This window comes from Hippopotamus amphibius, chromosome 5 (genome assembly GCF_030028045.1).
Source record: "Hippopotamus amphibius kiboko isolate mHipAmp2 chromosome 5, mHipAmp2.hap2, whole genome shotgun sequence".
NCBI lineage: Eukaryota > Metazoa > Chordata > Mammalia > Artiodactyla > Hippopotamidae > Hippopotamus > Hippopotamus amphibius.
Window position 1 is genome coordinate 149,650,832 of NC_080190.1, and position 23,074 is coordinate 149,673,905.

A 23,074-nucleotide genomic window follows, 5' to 3' on the forward strand; every position below is an offset into this window, starting at 1 on the left:
CATTGATTCACATTGAGTCTTACAACATTAATTAACATTCATGACTCAGTATGATCAGGGTCACAATTCCTGCTGTACAGACAGATTATACAAAATTATTCTTTAGCTGTAATAACATATCAAAGGCTTCTTTTATTGCTAATTAATTGTTCACATGAGTCTTTGAAAATTTTGTATACCAGTCCTCTAACAAGTGTGTATTTTGCAGATATTTTCTCCCAGTCCATTGCTTGTCTTTTTATTCCTTTAACTGTGTCTTTCACAGCGTGTATTAGTTTCTGGCAGCTGCTGTAAAATTTACCACAAAATTGATGCCTTAAAACATCAGAAGTTTATTCTCTCCTAGTTCTGGAGAGTGGACGTCTGTAAATTTCCTGGGATACAAGAATCAATAAGGCTATATTCCCTCTGTATTCCCTCTGGCTGTATTCCTTTCTGGAGGAGAAAGCTCTTCTAGCTTTCAATTTCTGGTGGGTGCCAGCATTCCTTTGTGACTGGACCACTCAAATATCTGCCTCCATCTTCATTTCACCTTCTTCTTTTGTGTCTAATCTCTCTCTGCCTCTTACTTATAATGATTTGGGTTTAGGGCTATCTGGATAATATAGCATAATCTCCCATATCAACATTCTTAACTTAATCTGATTTACAATGACCCTTTAAAAAAATAAGGTAACATTTACAGGGTCCAAGAATTAGGAGGTGATAATGATAAAATCTTTGGATGGACTTTATTCAGCCTACTACACAGAGCAGAAATTTTAATAATATTTAACTTATCAATACTTTTCTTTCATGGGTCATGCTTTTGGGGTTGTATCAAAAAACTCACCCACAAACCCAGGTTTACGTAGATTTTCTCCTATGTGTTCTTCTAGAAGTTTAATAGTTTTGTATTTTATATTGCTATATATAATCCATTTTGAGTTAATTTTTAAAAATCACTTTAGTGAGCTATGATTGACATGGTACAAAATGTACATATTTAATGTTTGCAACCTGATGAGTTTGGAGATGTGTGTATCTATGAAACTAACACCACAATCTATACATGTCAATTACCTTCAAAAGCTTTTACTCACCCTCTTTATCTTTTATGTGGGTGTGTGTGTGTGTGTGTGTATGTAAGAACACTTGGCATAAGATCTATCATCTTAACGAATTTTTAAGTATACAAAAATAGTATTATTAACCATATTTGCATGCTATAGAATGGATACCTAGGGTTTATTCTTCTTGTACAGCTGAAACTTTGTACCCATTAACTAGTACCTCCCTGTTTCCCACCCCACTCCCTCCCCAGCCTCTGGCAACTACTTCTACCCTCTGCTTATATGAGTTTGACTACTTTAGTTTCCTCATATAAGTGCGATAATACAGTATTGGCTTTCTATGTCTTGTTTATTTCATTAAGTATAATGTCCTCTAGGTTCATCCATGTTGTTGCAAAAGGCAGAATTTTCTTCTTTTAAAGGCTCCTTCCCTTTTCTTTTTTTCTTAGCTACACCCAGATGGTCAAGCCATCCTGATTCCCTCAGTGTTTTGGATGACATGCAACAAAATAGGCATCTCATGTAGTGCCCCCAAAAGCTGAGGAAAATTAATGCTCCCTTCATCCTCTCTTTAACTTGCAGGTCGAGGGGTTCTTTCTCAGTGTTGCACTATGTTGCCTAGGGAAACTGTAATGTGGGAAAAGTGAAATTGTTTTTCTTTCCCCTTTTCAACACATCTGTTCTCATTTCCCTGCTCCAATAGTATACTGGAATCCAAGCTGTACTAAAGTTATCTTCATCTGTAAATGGTAATTAAATAGGCATTTTTGTGTGGGAGGGAAAGGTCTGGAATATCCTATTCCAGCATCTTAGTAAAATTAATTAATTTTTGTGAAAGGTGTAAATTCTGTGTCTAGGTTCCTTCCCAGCACTATTTGTTACAGCATCCACATGTATTTTAGAAGACTTGTTCTGTACAATTTTACTTGCTTGTTCTTATTAGAGTCCATCTTAGAGTTATTACAGGCAGTGGGAAAAGTATGAGTACATGAATAGAAATGGACATATCAATCTATGTATAGTTGAGGAAATTCTTATCACCATGCTATCTTACCTTTACACTTATATTCTACAAGTTATTGCCTTCAATGGGAATACTTAAAAAACAAATACTTTTAAATGTGGAAATGTAATTCTGGACTGATAAATGCATTCTGCTAAAACATGTACTTCGAGTCCAAGAAGTTCTAGCCTCTGACAGGATTTCCACAGATGCAGTTTTCATGATGGATGAATAAAAGAGTGAAATGGAATATTTCAATGATATTAGTTATATCTGAAGTTTTCTTGCTACAATAATTTAAAAGTTGAAAAAATTTTCCTTACTATTCTATGTTTTCTAACATGCATACAAATTCATTTAAAATTTGCTGTGTCTGGGAAATTTGGGAAATGAAAAAATATAATGCAAAGCTTTGTTTGTGGCTGTGTTTCCTATTCTGTGGTAAAACTATAGTCTGAAAAACACTGCATTAGCCTAGTAATACACCATTACATATTACATGGAAAAAGCTTTTAAAGCCAAATATTGCTGAGAAACTTCAAAAAAAGTAAACAGATTTTCTTACCAATGATTTCATTAAAGCTTTAATTGGTTATTCTGTTAAGTGCATCTTAAAGTGAGAATTTATAGTAAACCAAATTTCATAGACTATCCTTGGAGTCCTTTTTTCAAGCAACACCTATCAATGTCTCTCATGAGACCAGTGTTCTACAGAATACGTTTACATGAAATATTGAACTACAACAATGCCTAAGGCAAAGACCTGATGAGCTTTCCTTAAGGGAAGTGCACAAGGGTTTATGACTTTTCACAGTAATTATAGTGAATGTAAGCAGAAGGAAATTTTAGATAACTTGTTTTAACATGGAAGAAAAAGAGTCAGCCATAAAAATTGAAAACTAAGCTGCATTAAGGATTCAAAAGTGTCAGACTCTAGATCATTAGGTTTTGAGAAAGTTACTTTAAACATAATTCATAAAGTAGTTATATCTAAAATAATATATTTTCAGAACTCAGCTGTAAAATTAAATTCATTGTAATTACAATGATTTGAGTTTGCAAATCAGTCAAAATAAGAAACACTTAATCCTTTAGATAGAACTTTATATTGTTTTAATTTTACCTAATTCCATGTAACTCCAGTGAGAATGTTTTTATAAGAAACTCACATAACTAAAACTAGTATATTGAAACTAGCATCACAAAAATTGTCTTGTTATATTTTGAAATTAAAAGAAAATTTATATTTTTTCATCTAGTATTCATAACCATCATTGTTACATTTGTTTTCACTAGGGTGATTTTGTGCAAGAAATAGTGTTTACTGCCAGAAAACAAAAGTCACACCTTAACTTTGGTTTTCTATGTGCAACATAAATGCCTTTTCTACTGCTGCATACTTGCCCCACTCTCTATAGGCAAAGTTTATCAATTAGACAATGGGAAAGTTTTCTTGTGTGGCCCTCAGTTTCAGTGTGTCAAAATCATAATTCCATCAGTCCACCTAATCTGTAATTTTAATACATACCACTTTTGTTATAATAAATGACTTTAAAAATTATTTATTTATTTATTTATTTATTGGCTGTGTTGAGCCTTCATTGCTGCACGTGGGCTTTCTCTTGGTTGTGGAAAGAGGGGGCTACTCTTCTTTGTGGTGACCAAGCTTCTCATTGCAGTGGTTTCTCTTGTTGCAGAGCACTGCCTCTAGGTGCAGGGGCTTCAGTAGTTGTGGCACACAGACTCAATAATTGTGGCTTGGGGGCTCTAGAACACAGGCTCAGTAGTTGTGGTGCACTGGCTTAGTTGCTCCACAGCATGCGATATTCCGGGACCAGGGTTTGAACCCATGTCCCCTACATTGTCAGGTAGGTTCTTAACCACTGCACCACCAGGGAAGTCCCATAATAAATGACTTTTTAAAGTTGACTGAAAAACCAAGAAATGATTCAAAAACATCACATATACATATTTTCCTTAGAACTTATAAAGTTTCCAGTTTAACCAATAGTCATTTCAATGTTAATCCATGGATACATTTGCACATGCTATACAATATGCATATTCACCACAAGTGCATCCATAATTTCTTAAAGAAACAGAAGGAAGTATACACTAGGATTTGATAACAAAACATATCACTGTCTCAGGCAATGCTGTCTTGCCTGTTGTCATTAATAAACCAGTTGTCCAAGCTCTTATTGTTTTATATCATTTCCTTCTGTTTTTGTAGGTGACAGAATTCCTTTGTGTCACTTTGGCTTACTTTTCAGACCTCACCAAAGAGCTCTCTGACAAGTTATATTCAGAGATATTCTTTGTAAGACAGAATAAGTCTGAAGGTGAGACATTGCTGGCTAAAACATAATAATATAAAATATAAAATTGCTAAATTTTGTCCCTATAAAGTACCTCAAGAGACTCCCTTAAATTTTCCTATTTCTAAAGAAAAATACCCTAAAATATTATGGGAAAAACAAAACCAAATACCTTAGTAAGAACTATAGTTGGTTTAAACTACTGTTTTATAAAAACTGTTTTTAATCTATAATATATAATAGTAATAATAAGCAGTGATCCACTGTCTTCTACCCCAATAATAATTCAAAATAAGGTTTTTTTCCTTTTTGGCTCAGACCAAAATTGAAAAGAGTCAATAATTTCTATGAATACTTAAATGTATTCCTTGTATCTTTTTGAATTATGGTTTTCTCCAGGTATCTGCCCAGGAGTGGGACTGCTGGGTCATATGGTAGTTCTGTTTTCATTTTTTTAAGCAACCTTCATACTATTCTTCAGAGTGGCTATATCAATTTACATTCCCACCAACATTATAAGAGGGTTCCCTTTTCTCCACACCCTCTCCAGCATTTATTGTTTGTAGATGTTTTGATGATTGCCATTTTGACCAGTGTGAGGTGATATCTCGTTGTAGTTTTGACCTGCATTTCTCTAACAATTAGTGATGTTGAGAATCTTTTTATGTGTTTGTTGGCCGTCTGTATGTCTTCTTTGGTGAAATTTCTGTTTAGTTCTTCTATGCATTTTTTGATTGCATTTTTTTTTGATATTGAGTTGCATGGGCTGTTTATATATTTTGGAGGTTAATCCCTTGTCAGTTGCTTCATTTGCAAATATTTTCTCCCATTCTGTGTGTTGTCTTCTTGTCTTGTTTATTGTTTCCTTTGCAGTGAAAAAGCTTTTAAGTTTAACTAGGCCCCCCCCCTTTTTTATTATCATTACTCTTGGAGGTGAGTTTTAAAAGATCTTGCTATGATTTATGTCAAAGAGTATCCTATGTTTCCCCCTAAGAGTTTAATAGTGTCTGGCCTTACATTTAGGTCTTTAATCCATTTTGAGTTTATTTTTGTGTATGATGTTAGGGCAACCTAAATGTCCAGCAATAGAGGGATGGATAAAGAAGAGGTGGTACATATATACAGTGGAATATTTCTCAGCCATGAAAAAGGAATGAAATTGTGCCATTTACAGAGATATGCATGGACCTAGAGTCTATCATACAGAGTGAATAAGTTAGAAAGAGAAAAACAAATATTATATAATATCAGTTATATATGGAACCTAGAAAAATGATACAGATGAATTTATTTGCAAAGCAGAAATTGAGACACAGACATAAAGAACAAACATATGGATACCAAGGGGGCAAACGGGAGGTGTGGGATGAATTGGGAGATTGGAATTGACATATACACACTACTCTGTATAAAATAGATAACTAATGAGAACCTACTGTATAGCACAGGGGACTCTACTCAATGCTCTGTGGTGACCTAAATGGGAAGGAGATCCAAAAAGGGCAGGATGTATGTATGCATATAGCTGATTCACTTTGCTGTGCAGCAGAAACTAACACAACATTGTAAAGCAACTATACGCTAATAAAAATTAATTAAAAAATAAATGTATTCCTTGTCTCCAAAATAATTTCTTGAGAAAACTAAAATTTGAGTGTCTAATGTGTGTGTCTACACCTCTGACAAACTTTGTTTGCTGATTTACAAGCTTTACAATATAGAAGTAAAGCTAGCAGCTTTTAATAAACTCTCCTAAACATAATGTACTGTATCTTAACATCTGCTGTATCTTGGAATGTTGTATTAGCCATGAAAAATTATGCTTACACAATGATACTAGGAAGAACCAGAGTTATGTAAATAATTGGTGTTAAAGCAAAGAGGTTCTCTTTCCTCCACAGTATTTAAATATACAACAAACCTTATTTATTGAAATTAGGTTATCCCCTTGAAGCAAAGGTTTCAAAAATAGCTTTCCAAATATGTTGATATGAGCACTTCCTAAGGCTGAAGCTGAAATATTCAAGATTAATGTTTCCTCCTTTAAATTAGATTAACAATTCACGTCCAGGGAAGAATGAGTCTTGTTAGTGTTTCCCTAAATTGCACGAAAGCTTACTAATGAGATAATAATAATCATTATAAAATAAATCATCTGCACTATCATATCTCCAACACATATCCCTGTTTAGAAACAATAGCACATTATCTGTGTTTTCTTGGTTATCATCTCATTCAACATGTGTTCTGGTATATTATAGTATTTTTGCAAAATTTTAAGTTTTCTATGAAAATTTTGAGCCAACTCTGAAGATCATAAAATGGATCCCTATTGTAATTTTGCCACATTTACATTCTCTTCTAAATAATATTTTGGTTATTTATAAGTCAGAGATTTCTTCATTTATATTCTGTCCAAGGCCAGGTATTGATTTACAAAGTCTTGCATATAAAACTTTACAAAGTCTTGCATTATAACTTAAAAAACAATTATGATTCCACCAAGATTTTGAACCTCTCTTACCAAAATTAAAATAAATTTGAACACTTTACCATGGTTTAAAAGGATATTCCATAATCTACTTCCTACTTACCTTTGTAATCTTATTTTATACTATGCACCCCTTTGCTCTCTATGTTCCTTGCACCAGGCCTCCTTTATATTTCTTAAGCAAACCAGAACTTTCCCATGCAGAACCTTTGGGCTTGCTATTTCCTGTATCTGAAATACTCTGTTTTCCTGACCATTGCATAAGTGTCTTTTCATAATTCAAGTCTCAGCACCAAATAAATCTCCATAGAGCAGGCTTGCCTGGCCACATATCAAAAGTGGTCACTATATGAACTCTGTCACAGAGCCCTTTTATTTTTTCATGGTAATTTCAGTCTAATTTATTTGTCATATCCATTTACATATTTATTGTCAATTTCCACCAGTGAAATGGAAACACCGTGGGTCTTAGTCCTTGTCGCTACCTGCCGACTTGATACTGCCTGGTAATATTTGGTGGTGCATAAATATAAGGTCAGTCTCAGGGGAAATGTCTCATCAGGTTCCAAAACAGGAGATTTCTGTTTACAAGAACCAAATGGATATGCTAGATCTCATCTTGGATAAACTTGGATTACTAGACACAGTATTGGCCTTTAACCTCAAAAGTTTCACATTTAGCAACATTAAGTGGTATTACAATGTGTATGTCTGCAAAGATGTATGCCTTCTGTATATTAGCAGTTTCCTTTATAGTAAGTTTCCCCATAGAATATGGATAGATAGGTTCTTTAATATAAAAGCCTTGATGTGTCACCCTTCCTTATATATTATAATATTTATCTTATATATCATAATATTTATCTGACTAAATGCTAAAATTTAAAACAAAATCCAATTTTTGAACATTTTAGTCTTTTATCTGCAGTTATACGGTTGAAGAGGAATGACTTTGGCAAAGAAAATGATAACCTCACCACACACTGTCAGTACCCTTAGCCTTTGAAACTACTGTGAAGACTTGATTACATATTCTAATAATTGATTGATATTTGATTCAATGTTTTAAAATTTTCTGTCAGTGTACATCTTATCTAGATAGCATCTAGTCCTACTTTGTTTCTCCTTTAATCTTTATTTATCTGAGATGTTCTTCAATGAGGGTAACATTTGATGGGGAAATGGACACTGAGATTGGTGGGACTTATAGAGAATTTTAGGGAATCACCTATAGAGAATTACCAAGGAATGGTTGGTGGTTTGGCTGTCTAAAAAATTAATCCTCTGGGACAGACACATTTGATGAATTATAATTTAATGGAAAATGTCCCACAAAATTGTTCATAAATAGAACTTAATATGCTCAATGGTGACAAATGAAGCAAACAAAAGAAAAATATTAATCATTTTCATTCTTGGGGCCAGTATTAGCATCTTTATTAAAGTTAATCTCTATTCATTCATTACCATGTTTTACATGAGAATAATGATTCAGGTAGAAAATAATTTCACTCTTATTTTAGTTAACTGATGCATAGCAGTCCCAGATAATCTGTGTGCTGATAATAATGGATCTAAGACTAGGGTTTTTTAAACAAGTAAAATGAAATTTTGGCATCTAAATTCTCTGATGAATTCTTGCTATCCACATTTATCTTGAATCTGTTTTGATCGCCTTCAGAAGGAAAGAAGTTTATATCTGAAAAACATATCAGTGGATTGTTGACAAGAAGGAAGAGACATCCCTGGCCATAAGAAAAGTGTTTTCAAACATATAATAGTATAACAAAATACAGAGGCCAGTATTTAAACATAACTGTAACATGATCTGTTGAATCACCTTCCAGCCTTTTCGTCAGAAGCTAGGGTATGAAAGTTCTTGTCAAGCTGTACTTAGGTGTTTGACTTTACCCTATAAACAACTGTAGAATCAATGAGTGTTACTAAAGCTTTAAAATGGATATTGTGGGGACTTCCCTGGTGGTCCAATGGTAAAGAATCCGCCTTCCAATGCAGGGGATGTGTGTTTGATCCCTGGTCAGGGAACTAAGATCCTACATTCTGTGGGGCAACTAAGCCCAAGTACCACAACTACAGAGCTCATGCACCTCAACTAGAGAGGCTACATGCCACAACTAGAGAAGAGAAAAACCTCATACCACAACCAGAGAGAAGCCTGTGGACTTCAACGAAAGATCCCACATGCCTCAAGGAAGATCCTGTGTGCAGTAACTAGGATCTGACACAGCCAAGAAAGAAAGAAATAAGCAATAAATAGAATTTTTAAAAATGCATATTGTGAAAGATCATTATAGATCACATTGAATGCATGCATGAACTTTCTGAATATATGATATTTATTTTCATACAAAAGGAAATTCAAATGCCAGTGATACCATCCAAAGCCATCTATGCAAATGCATTTGTCCTGCTTTTCAAGGTGCATTTCCCACTCTCTCTTTAGGCTATTAGTCCTTTCCTAAACATATTATATAGATTCATTTCTCAATGATTTTACTCTGCTTCTCTGACAAGAACTTTCTTCTATAACTTCCATCCCTGTTGAACCTTCTCATTCTATGAGCCCAACCTACAATATTTACTGACCTTTTCTAATTAGTTCTACTCCAATTCTCCCATTAAAATTATCTTTATCCTTTATATAAAAATATATATATATTTATATATATGTATACAGAAACACACATATATATTTGTACAGCTTTAAGGGGTTTGGCTTTATCTTGAAGTCAATTGATTTAAAGTTATTCTAAGATTAGTAATGGATTATCTTTATTTCTAGGATGTGTTTCAAAATAATTTACAGAAGGGGAAAAGCAATTACAAGTATAAATAAAGCAGCTTGGCTGCTTAACATTGGTCTTGGCAATGATTGTTTTTGGGTTGGACACCAAGTAAAAAGGCAAAGATAAACAAAAGGAAAGATAAACAAATGAGACTACATAAACTATAAAGCTTTTGCACAGCAAAGGAAACCATCAACAAAATGAAAAGTCAGCCTATATTTGCTAATTGGGAAAATATTTGCTAATTATATACCTAATAAGGAATTAATATCCAAAATATATAAAGAATTCATACAACTCAATAGAAAAAAAAAACAGTCTGATTAAAATACGGGCAGAGGAGTTGAATAGACATTTTTCCATAGAAGACATACAAGTGGCCGATAGGTACATGAAAATGTACTCAACATCACTGATCATCAGGCAAATTCAAATCAAAACCACAACGAGATATCACCTCACACTTGTTAGAATGCCTATCATGCAAAGAAAACAAATGGTTGGCTAGGATGTGGAGAAAAGGGAACTCTGGTACACTCTTGGTGAGAATGTAAATTGGTGCAGCCACTTTGGAAAACAGCATGGAAATTCCTCAATAAGTTAAAAATAGAACTACCATATGATCCAGTAATTCCACTCCTGGTTATATATCCAAAGGAAATGAAATCACTATCTCAAAGTGATTCTGCACTCCTATGTTCATTGTACCATTATTTACAGTAGCCAAGATATGAAAACAACTTGTGTCTATCAACAGATGGATGAGTATAGAAAATGCACGCATGCACACGGACACGCAATGAAATACTATTCAGACATAAAAATGAGGAAAGTGTGTCATGTACGACAACATGTATGGGCCCTGAGTGCATTATGCTAAGTGAAATAAGTCAGATAGAGAAAGACAAATATTGTATGGTTTCACTTGTTTGTGGAATCTAGAAAAAAAAACTTATAGGAAACAGGTTGGTGGTTGCCAGAGGCAAGGGGTGGGGAAGGGCAATATCAGTGATATTGGTGGAAAAGTACAAACTTCCATTTATAACATAAGTAAGTTCTGGGGATGTAATGTACAGCATGGTGACTATAATTAGCAATACAGTATTGTATATTTGAAAGTTGCTAAGAGAACAGATCTTAAAAGTTCTCTTTGCAAGAAAAAAATTTGTAACCATATGATGTAATGGATATTAACTAAATTTACATTTCACAACATATACATATATCAAACCATCATGTTGTACATTTTAATACAGCATTATATGTCAATTATATTTCAACACAGCTGGAAAAAAACCCAGTTCGACTATGATGATATAATTGTCCAACCTAGGTTATGGGTACATGGAAATTAATCATATTATATTTTCTACTTTTGTGTATTTTGAAATTGTCCCTAATTTTTGAAGAGTAATCTTTACAAAATTTATGTTATTTCACAACAATTTAGGCAAATAATTTTTAAGTGAATTACCATTTTTGTATTATAGTTAGCTACTTACATATTTGTCTTCTCAAACATATTTCTCAACTTATATCCTTTTTGAGAATAGTGTTCTAATGATTTTCATGTTATTTTAAAAATATTTTCCAAGTATAAATAAACATATGATGAAATTTGGATAAATTCTCAGGAATACTGAGCATATCAGCATGTTTTATACCTTTAATGTTTCTCACAAGTTATTTAAATTACAAAATGTAAATATTAAATATATATACATTTCAGCAGTATCTGCTACTTAGAGGCAGAATTGTTAGATTCTTTTGTTTGTTTTCCCAAATTTATATGCCATGTAACACAAGCTTATTATCATTATTCTTTGCTTTCACATTGCTTGGTTGACGGTTGCCCTGAAACTCAGTGACACTGCTCATAAGCTTGCTGTGATTCAATGATATTAGAAGGTTATCACATCAGAGAATAGTAGGATGTAGGCAAAGAATCACAGATTAATTACATAACAATTATGAAGTAAAGTTATAAGGAGGGAAGAGGTTTGTCAGCTACTGAATTTGGAAAGGGAGATAAACATACTCAAAAATTCCAAAGAAGTCAACAAAAATATTAAAGGATTGTGAAATAGGCTTGATGAGAAATGGTTGAGTGATTTGTGGTTATTAGCCTATGAATAAAAAGCAAAGAAGGAACTTAACACTTTTCACAGAAAATGCTTATATGGGAGTATTTCAATGGGAATGAAATTACAGCTAGTAGAATTTAAAACCAATAGAAAGGATTTTAGACTTATATGCGTACTAGGCAAAGGTTCGTGATAGTCTACAGATCCATACTAGTTAAATAAAATTAATGTGAGTTCAAGGTGACTAAATTCTTTGATTAGTTGTTTACTCAGGGTTGGTGACTCTTCAAGGCCAAGTATAATTTTTTCCTGGTATTGCATGTATTTGGGAAGAGAATTTATTTTCAATGTAAGAGAATAGGCTTGCTCTTCAAGGTATCTTGTAATTTTAATTACATGGAGTACCTAAATGATATCATTTTGAATATATTCACATTAGCATGCAAATCTACAGTTATCAACCTTTATCCTCTTAATAGGCTTGGTAGTTACCATGGAAACTTGGTAAACTTTTGCTTGGTTGGCCCCACATAGTTTAGGTGTTTGAGACTACAGGGGATGAATACAGCAATTAATCGTTAGTATTTTGGGCCTCAATTTTCTAGTACATAACATGGGTGACTGGATTGGATGATCTTAATTTATCATTCTACTAAATTTTTAGTTTTTCATGAGTGATTTATACTCTGATTTTTGTTGCAAATGAAGCAGGCAGGTAGCCAGCAGGGGGAGTCCTGATCTTATCCCCAGAATTATAAAACCTCTTAAATTTTGGCATACAATTGTAAGATATCTGGTTGCTTTATTTTACACCATCATAAAAGCATGGGGAAAGTATAATTATGCCCAGTTTCTTAAAAGCAAAAAGTGTAGAGGCGTATTATGCTGTAAGATTTCTCTGATGATATAATAGAATTTTTTAACTGTTTAAAATTAGCATTTTCATTTGATCTTCATCAGGATTAGCTACTAGTCCCAACAGCTACATTGAAGCAGAATCAAATCCTCTAATCTTTCAATAACAGTGAAGCAAATGATTTGGGCTGGAGTTAGACACACACAGATGGTATTCACATACTCTGTGTCTTCATACATAACACCTGCTTCAAATCTGTACTCAAAACTCTTCAGGAAAAAATATTTGTCTGTGTTGATGTATTTGAAAAAATAATTTTCCTATTGATTTTTGTAAAATAAATAACTTTTGATGCTATCTTTGATTTTATGGACACACAAAGTGTTTTATTTGATAACTTTTATTATTATCAATACTATATATACCTTTTCCCAATATTTTTCAATTTCATAAATGGATTTAAATTTGCTTAATATGTGTGTATGTGAATGCACCTAGTCCAGTGCTCTCAGATTTGTTGTATATTAATAGAAGTAAAAAAATGTTTGTTATTAACTTTACAATTACTTTGAAATATCATCAACCCTTTTGTTTTTTAATCTTCCCTTACTAGTAATGACATGGCAAAACTTAAAAGGAACTTAGAATTCATCATTTTTAATTGATTCATTAATAAGATAAGAAAGTATGCATTACTGACCTAAGGTACTATGTGAAGTTAGAACTACAACTATGTCTAGATCACCTGAGTCATATACCAATGGATGTCCACTATGACATATTGTTCCCAGTAACCTATACTATCTTTTTTGGGAGAGTTGTCCACCTTATTTTAATTAAATGAAGAAAAAAGAAAAATGATATCTCATTTCTGTAAATCCACAATGGCATCAACAATTTAGCATCTAACAGAATACTTCTCTAAAATTCATATGTATATAAGTATGGTTATATTAGGAGGACTGTCCCCCCAAATATTTCTCTTTCTCTGTGTATGTCTACATCAATATCAATATCAACCCATATTTATATTTATATAAAAAGTTCTTATGTACTTTACATCAAACTTAGTATATTCACATACAAACACATGTATTGAAAAAATTTACTGTCTGATAAATAGACTGTGAAAGGCACCAGGCAAAGAATATGTGGATATGTAAATAAGATTTAAAATAGCATTTTATAATCCATAAAAAGAATATATTGCCATATACTTCTTGCCCGTTTAAAAAATATCATTTTGATGAGTGAGAGAGTTTAAACTTTTACTCAGACAATACTACTTCTACCTCCAGTCTCCCTGATGTTTTTTCTAGACATAATATTGGTGCTAAGAAATACTAAGAAATAAAGCAGTTTGAATTTGCATCCTTCACCTGCTACTCTGTTTGCCGTCTGTGATTTTTCCCTTTGCCTATTACCTTTTAAAATCCAAATGTATTTGTTTGTTATCCTTGAACTTTTTCTAGTTAACTAGAAAAACACTAGTTACTACTAATACTGATAAGCAAATTAGCATTAAATATTTTCAGATTAATATCATAGATCTCCTTCAAGTTTTTATGTTTTAAAAGAAAAAATGAAATCCAATGCAGTAATTCAAAGGGGTGATCCTTCTTCCACACTAACATTCAATACTTGTGAATAATTGGTTAAGGGTGGGAATTCCGGGCATGTAGAAACTAGTGAAATGTGTATATTTGGAACGGGACACCTTCACACTATTTTTCAAATTCAACAACTACAATACCCATTAATATTTTAAGCCCAGCTGTGGAGGAATTGAGGGTATTTGAAAGTATTCTTAACAAAGCTCAGTAAGAGTTGGTGATGTTATCATTTAACTCTCTTTCCAGTACAACTACTTATTAAATTCTTTAAAGAGTGGGAAATGTTCAATAAAAGAAATACCATAATACAAAAAGAATTTAGCATGAAGGTAGGATTAATGCAGCTTACATTTTTATTTATGCCTGGATAGTATTGTAAATGCTTTCACATGTGGAAGACAGTGTTCTACAATATTAACATTAGAGCAACATTTTTTCCCCTGAAAGTTGTGACTATCCATTTTAACATCTATAAGAAAAGAAGGGGGCTTTATGATATAAAAGTTTATCAAAATCTTTGTATGGCTTTGCTTCACTTATAAAAGCAATATCTATACAATGGCACAAAAAGAGATGTCACCCTGAGGGTGGACTACCACTGAATAATGGATATAGATAACAGGTATTTTCCCTAAGGAAATCCCTATGTGCCTCATGAATCATTGCTAATATAACCCACAAAATAAAAAGTTGTCAACCAGAAGAGAAGCTTAATAACATATAATGGTACCCACGTTGCTGTCAGTCAGTCAGTCAGTCAGTCAGTAACATCTATGTGCTAGTAGTTGCCAAGAATATATTTGCAAGATGGGAAATCCACTTTAAGCTTAGACTATAATCTGGAAGTTATCCACCCCCCCTGCCCCCCCATTGAAGGAAACAGGCAGAATTCAAAGGCAGCCAATAGAAAACACTCCAAAATAGATTAAAAGCCAGAGACCATCTCACACATATATACGCACAAATGACCAGGAACATTAAAGGGCTATCAATAAATACTTTGCAAAAAGTATCAAAAGAAATAAACCTCCTTAGCTATAAAGCTGAGAGAGCATTAAAAAAAAAAAAAAAGACTGTTCTGAAAACAACTACATAGAATATTTAGCAATTAGTATTAATGAGACTTAATTTAAAAAATCTGCCAACAGAAAATGAGTGCCTTATATAAGACTCTAATATGATAGAAATGACTTACAGAAGATTTAGAAGAATGTGGAAATGAAATAAGAGCAAGCTACATTAATCATAACTAGGATAGAGGTCTTCATTAATTACTTATGTGAAAGAAACTTGAAATTAGAAGTCATATATAATTATTTTATGTTATTTTTTAAAAGTCCAAAATTTAGGAATAAGGCAGAAGATAGTTGTGTGTCCTTTTAATGTCATATTAGACCATTATCTAAGAGGCACACTGAAGGATTATTTGATTATCTATGTGAATGTAATTCTTATTGATTCAATTATCAAAGGACTGAAGAACAGACTCTCTGAAATTATCTGTTAAATTGTTGATTTTGTCTGGTAGCAAAAAAATATTTTCTACTAGAAAAGGCAATCTCAGAGGTGATAATTTTGTTGCCCTGTAATACATTAGCCAATTCCCTCCCTAACCTTGCAATCTCCTTTCAACATTTTTTTCTTTAACGCCTATAAATTCTCAGCATCTTAAATCCTTTCTGAACCATCTTAACTATTGTGCTGGTTTCCTCATTAGTGATTTAGATAAAATTTTGACACGTATGTTTTCTGTACTTGAATTGGAATGTGGTACTTAACTTCTTGAAAATTATACACTCATTGTTTTGTACATTATATATAGTGGGTTTTACTTAAGGTATAGTGTCCAGTCATGTTTGTCCAATCATTTAGTTGTCTTCACAGAGCCAAAATTCAAAGACCCTTAGAAATGTGATAGTAATAATTACCTTAGCTGTGGTCCTAATAATGTTTGAAGTTTTACATTTTTTACCACTATGAGAAGCTATATAAGTAACACTTCATAAAAAGTGTTTTGTTTTTCATAAAAACTTTTGTTGGGTAAGATGTAAATCTTTTTTTTAATTATTTTATTTTATTTATTTTATTTTTTAAATTAATTAATTAGTTAATTAATTAATTTATTGGCTGTGTTGGGTCTTCGTTGCTGCGACTGTGCTTTCTCTACTTGTGGAGAGTAGGGTTATTCTTATTTATGGTTTTGGGGCTTCTCATTGCGGTGGCTTCTCCTGTTGCAGAGCACAGGGCTCTAGGCACGCAGGCTTCAGTAGTTGTGGCACGTGGGCTCAATAATTGTGGCTCACGGGCTCTAGAGTGCAGGCTAAGTAGTTGTGGCACACGGGCTTAATTGCTCCATGGCATGTGGAATCTTCTCGGACCAGGGATCAAACCCGTGTCTCCTGCATTGGCAGGTGGATTCTTAAGCACTGCACCACCAGGGAAATCCTAAGATGTAAATCCTACACTTGTTTTAACATATTTAAATTAATTTATATAGTATTATAGCCTCATATTAAAGTAAAAATGAATAAGGTTTTATAATTGTTTGTATTGTACATAAACAAGCATTTAAACATTTAAAACTACTTTTAAAGTCAAATGTAGTTCTAAAATATTTTAAAAAACCTATTTGCTCTATCAACATTTTTTAAATTTAAGATTAACTCAAGCTCATCATTTTAATAAGAAGATTCAATGCCTTGCACTATTATGGACATTTATAAGTGTGTACATTTGAACATAGAAGATGAAATTTAATTATTTTTTAAAAGCATAGTATGTATGTCAAAAAGTAGGTTCCTGTAGAAATACAAACATATTTCCAAATAGCCTTCAAAACATAAAACTTATCTGATTTGATATAAAAATGTCTAATGTATAAATAAATATATTTCCTTAATATTAAGGATTAAAGAGATATCTTTAAAATATGAAAATATTTATCTTATGATAAGATATTTAAAAGTAAATATATGATTTAAATTATTTTCTTAGTAATTAATATTTTGATGAAAGTGTTAATAAATAGGTATATTTTGTTCCACATTTGTCACTTTAAGTACTCACAAATGGGAGAAAATATACAATATATTTAAAGGTACATGGAACATTCTGCTCTCCTATGATATTATATTTGGCTTTGCTATTTAAAAGGAATTATTATATAAGAAATCAAAATTTGAAACAACTGTGAATATCAATTTTTAAAAATTCTCATTAAATGAAAGTCTACATTCATTAACATTGTTAGCTTTTTAAAATAGAGAAAGAATAAATTATCTCAGTATGTATATAAGTAAGACATTCCACCTATGAATAATATCTGAATAACTGATTTATCTATTTTTGCTACTTTTTAGGAGATGTTGATAAGTCAAAAATTTAGATCTACAAAACAAACATTGCAACTCAAACTGAGATTTCCTATGGCTTTTGTGTGGCAGGTGTCTGAGAGCTGAATTTTTAGTTCATTTGAATTATGTTTTTATTCCAAGTAAAGCATATATTTTATATTTTTTACTTGAATTTGTGATATATGATTTGTATAAAACATACAAAATATATTTTTTTATAAGTTCTATTATTTGGGAAAACACAGGACTTGGAGTGGGACTATCTGCTGACTAGCTTTGAGATCTGTATTGGTATTAAATCACTTTATGCATAGAATAAAGCTTTCAAGATAAAATTATTATAGCAAATTGTAACGAGTAGTGATTTAGCCACCAAAAGTTATTCAATACTTTCAAAGTCTTTCTTAGATATTTTCAAAACAGATATTTTGTAAAGAATAAACGTGGGCAGACATGAAACCAAAATGTGCATGTTTTTCTGAAAGACTTTCAAAATCATTTTATCTTCAAAATAATCATCTAAATTGAGATTTAAGTGGAGAAACTACTTGGAATAAAATAGACAAAGAAACAAATGAGTAAAAAGGCCTAATACAAAGACAGTGTGCTTCTAAATTAATAACACAGAATTCCATATGATCTTTTGGCTTCTCTATAATGTCCATTGTGAAGATGGTGATGGTGGTGATGATGACGGTGATGGTTATGATGGTGATAGTGATGATGGTGATGGTGATGGTGATGATGATGGTGATAGCAGCCGCAGCAACAATAAATTGTTTAAAAATGGTGTTCTCTACTTTTTCCTTCAAGAGGCTTTTATTCTTGGTGTCATAAGTTTGCTAAGCCCAATGAGTCATTTAAAAGCTTCCAAATATGTTGTAATATGAAAATGCCAATTTATGAGTTGGAAGATTAATTCCAACTTTCATTCACATATTTGAAAATATGTATATAGTGTCTTTTCTATGTCAATCCTGTACTGAGTTCTGAATGTACAATCATATACCAAATTGACATCTTTCCCCCTCTCTGTTTGGACCTATAATCTAGTTGAGGAGGCAGATGTTAAATAAATAAACATCTAATTATATATTTAGATGTTATATGAGTAAAAGTATAGCTTTTCATTCTGAGAGTTTAAGGGTGGGTAATAGTTTTAGATTGAAAGGGCAAGAAAGTTGTCCCAGAATAAGAGATGTTTGGTAGAGATTTGTAGAAGGAGAAGAAGCCAGATGTGCATAGAGTGTAAAGGAGAGTTGTGTTTGCAGACAAAGCTCATATAGGAGTGTCCAGGTGTAAGAAAGTTGGGTGTTTGAAAGCAGTGGTTCTTAACAGGGGAAATATTGCCCTCTAGGGGACATTTGGCAATGAATGGCTAGAAACATTTGTGGTTGTCACAACTGAGGGTTGTGTGTGTGTGAGATTGATGCTGGTATGTAGTGGGTAGAGTCTGGAATGTTGCTAAAGGTCCTACAGTGCACATGACAGCCCCTCAGAAGGGGCTGAGCTTGAGAAACCCAGTTTTAAAAGAAATGGAGGAAATAAAATGTGCTCCAAGTCCCAATGCTACAAGATGAAAGGATTTTGGATTCCATTCTGTGAAAAACTGTGTATTTGCATTGTTTTAAGTAATAGAATAATTACATTTATTTACATTTAAAAACCATTATGGGACTTTCCTGGCAGTCCAGTGGCTAAGACTTCATCTTCCAATGCAGGCATTGCAGATTCAATCCCTAGTCAGGGAGCTAAGATCCTACATGCCTCAAGGTCAGAAAACCCCAAAAAACACAGAACAGAGGCAATATTGTAACGAATTCAATAAAGACTTTAAAAATGATCCATATCAAAAACATCTTTAAAAAAATCACTATGGGAAACACTGGGCCAATGAATAAGGATCTCTCTCTCTCTCTCTTTTTTTCCCATGGAAGGAACGTTTGAGTGTAGTCTTAAGGGGAAGGGGAGGAAGTAAATTACAATGAACATATACCCATTTGGGCAAACAAACTATGCTAATATTTTCTTTTGCCTGGAATGAAAAAGAAATTAATCTGCATATCCCCTCTCAGTAATAAAGTGTTTTCTGAGAATCACAAATGCACACACACACACATACTGTGAGTATTTTGTGGATAGTAGAATAACATGAGATAAAAGTAAATACAAAAGTGCCAGTAAGGAAATTATTATGATAGTCCAGGAGAAGTATAAATGATAAAATGATAAAAGCTTGGTCTAGGAAGGAAGCAATAAAAATGGAGTGAACTGGCTGGATTTAAGACATACAGTGAAAGTAAAACATGAGTTTGGATATATAGCATGAGGAAGAGGACTTGGTCAGGGATACTTCCCAAGTTTTTGGCTTTAGCACTTAAGCAGATCATGCACCAGCAATCAAGATAGAAGGGATGTGGTTATTATATGAAAGAGCTTTGCAATAAATTCCATATCCTCAAATGCTCTACCACCTCTGAAATTTAATAATATTTTAATTTAGTTTATAATTCTAATAATATACCTTTGTGCACTTTATTGTATTTGACCTAAAGTTATATTTGTCTTATAAGCTACAAAATGGAAAACAGTGATTTTATATTGTAGTGGTTTGTACATGTAGGGAAATTTTCTGGATCAATGGAAAACTGTGCATTATTTATACATTAGGTTACACCCCTCCAATTTATCTGATTCCTGTCCTATGGAAGCTATCTTACAGCTCTGCAAGATGTAGAGAACTAATAGCAATGCAAATTCAGTCCTTTCCAGTAGATGTTCAATTGACTTCCCAGTTTTGCCTCTATTTGCATATGCATTTCGATATTCCTGTTCTATAAGTATGTCTGTTCTTTGAAGGATTCTCTTTTTAACTGGTTATAATATCTAACTGGTTCCCTCAGTCATCAATGATTAAAATCTTTAACGTGTTCATTTTGATACTTCTATGAGATTTGTGATTTCAATTTTTTTTGGAAAGCTATCTTTCTACATGTTTATCACATTTTAGTATAATATGAGGTGTTTTTCCAGTTCAGTTCAAGTTATTTGCATTACATCCTTAAATTTTTCAAAGTAAGGCATGAATAAAATATGGTTGAAAAGAATACCCTGTCTCTGAACTATATTTTCCTGAATATATCATTGAAATATTTACATATTAAAAATGCTTGTATGTCCCATCTCTTTTCTAATGTAGAAAGAGGAGAAATAATTAGAAAAAGAGGTAGCACTGTAAGTGCCTTTATTGAAAGGGATCTTAATCCCAGCCTAATGTTCCTACAATTGCTGATAAGGCATAATTGCTGCCCGTCTCAGAGAGACTGGCAGTGAAAACCAACCACAGCTTACTAACACATCCAATTTCAAAACCAAAGTGCCCCAACAGTAACCTTCCATTGTAACACACAAATGATGATTTTAAACTAATTCTGTCTTCTGTGAATCAAGCAAATTGATATTCAGAGCAACTACTTTTACATAAATAAGTCACCAAATGAAAGTTCCATCTTGCCCAGGGAATGCTTTATATTCACATGTTGTTTTTATGTGTGCTACTCAGAGACAAAATGCTTTCCAAAATACATGATGTAGCCAGAAAACAGTCTTGAAGTCCTGCAGTCTGAAGTAAAACAAATAAGCCAACAAGAAAAAGAAAGAAAGAAAAAAAAAAAAAAGGCAAATCTCATAAGATTGCTTCTCACTTCTTCCCTCAGGCCTTTTCCAGGCCGTCAGCTCTTTCAGCTAGGAATAGATCCAAATTTCGTCTCCATATATAAATGCCAAGCTTGCACAGTGTTTCTTGACTTCAGAAATAGATGTTTCTCTTCAATAAAGTTGTCAGATTATTTTAGGAGATTTTATTTGGCGCAACTGAGAGGAATTCATCACTACAGGTAAACTAAAATGATTTCCAAGATGCTGATGGAAAGAGAAGCGCAATTAAATAGTGTTCACAGATAATTAAGGTGTAAGTGGGAAAAATCAATTCATAGAGCATATTTGGGAATTACAGAGGGTTGTACAAAATGAAACATTAACACATGAGAGATACATTTATGAGAATAAAGAGCATTCAAGGAGAAGAGACGGATCTAGGCATTTAAGGGCTGAAGTTTATTCTTTTGGTGAATCTCACTTTTAGAAAAAGAATGCAAAATTACAAAAAGAAAATTACTAAGATCTCTTGTGGGTTTTTGAGAGGCTTGAGCAAATGCAGGGCTATGACACCTAGAATAATTCTATCTCTATTGAAGAAACAAAATTCTTTTTAAAGTATTATCCAATTATTAACTCCTTTATTAAACAATATTTAAAATACCTAAAGCCCTCTCACGTGATAGTTTCTGGGAGATACACTGAGGAATGAAAAAAAAAAAGTGCATGTCCTCTTGTAGTATAAGGTCTGGGAGGTCAAAAAACACATTAATTAAATTTAAAAAAATGGCCACTTTGCTAAAGGAAGTAAGACATAATTTAATGAAAGCACCTATATCTGAAAAATTTAGGTAATATTCTAGCATAAACAAAATACATACTCATAGTCCCACCATGCAGAGATAACCTATGCTACTGTTTTGTCCATCCACAAGTAGGTAATTTAGGTATTCTTATGACTATATCATATATTCAGATTTATATCTCTATTTACATTAGTGTAGTTAAAAATTACTTATTAATATATTTAAAATATGTAATTATAGCTAGTTATAACAATGTTGTGTTTTTTTTTGTTTGTTTGTTTTTTATTTTTTATTTTTTTATTATTATTTTTTTATTTTTTGGGGGGTACACCAAGTTCAATCATCTGTTTTTATACACATATCCCCGTATTCCCTCCCTTCCTTGACTCCCCCTCCTTGAGTCCCCCCCAGCCTCCCCACCCCAGTATAACAATGTTTTTAAACAGCCCCCTATTCCTGGAGTTTTGCTTTTTTGCTTTCAATTTTTGCTCAGTTATTACCACAGCAAACATCTTGAACTGAATATATAAATGTCTGCTTAGACTCCTACATGTGGAGTCACTTGTGCAAAATGTGATTTTTTTAGATAGTTTGTACATATTGCTAACTCATTCTCAAGAAATATTTTACCAATTTATACTTGCAGGAATTTTGAATTAAGATAATTTTATATCACCCTCATTAGCATTGGTTGTTATGATTTATAAACAATCAAAACTTGATAGTCAAAAAATTTGTTAGTTTTGCTTTACCTAACATTTATTGAATTTGAGTTGATGGTGAGTAACTTTTATGATTGTTAGCCTTTTCTATTACTTCAGTGACTTGTCCAATTGAGTCCATCATTTTTTTTCCTTTTGGGTTTTAGTGTTTCTCTTTATTGTTTTTGCGATCACTTTTTGTAAAAAACAAAATTATTAGATCTTAGTATAATTAAGGTATTTTAACTGGGTAAATTTTTTTTTCCTAAACAGTAGCACTATATACTGAAATGCAGAAGAATTAGGACTAAATTTAAGAGACAGTAATAATAA

General features: G+C 32.6%; 1 protein-coding gene across 2 annotated transcripts in view; it reads right to left on the reverse strand.

Moving 5' to 3' along the window:
- CSMD3 (CUB and Sushi multiple domains 3) overlaps nucleotides 1-23,074 on the reverse strand; it is a 1,219,369-nt gene that overhangs the window by 1,130,150 nt on the left and 66,145 nt on the right. The gene's annotated exons all lie outside the window — the stretch shown is intronic.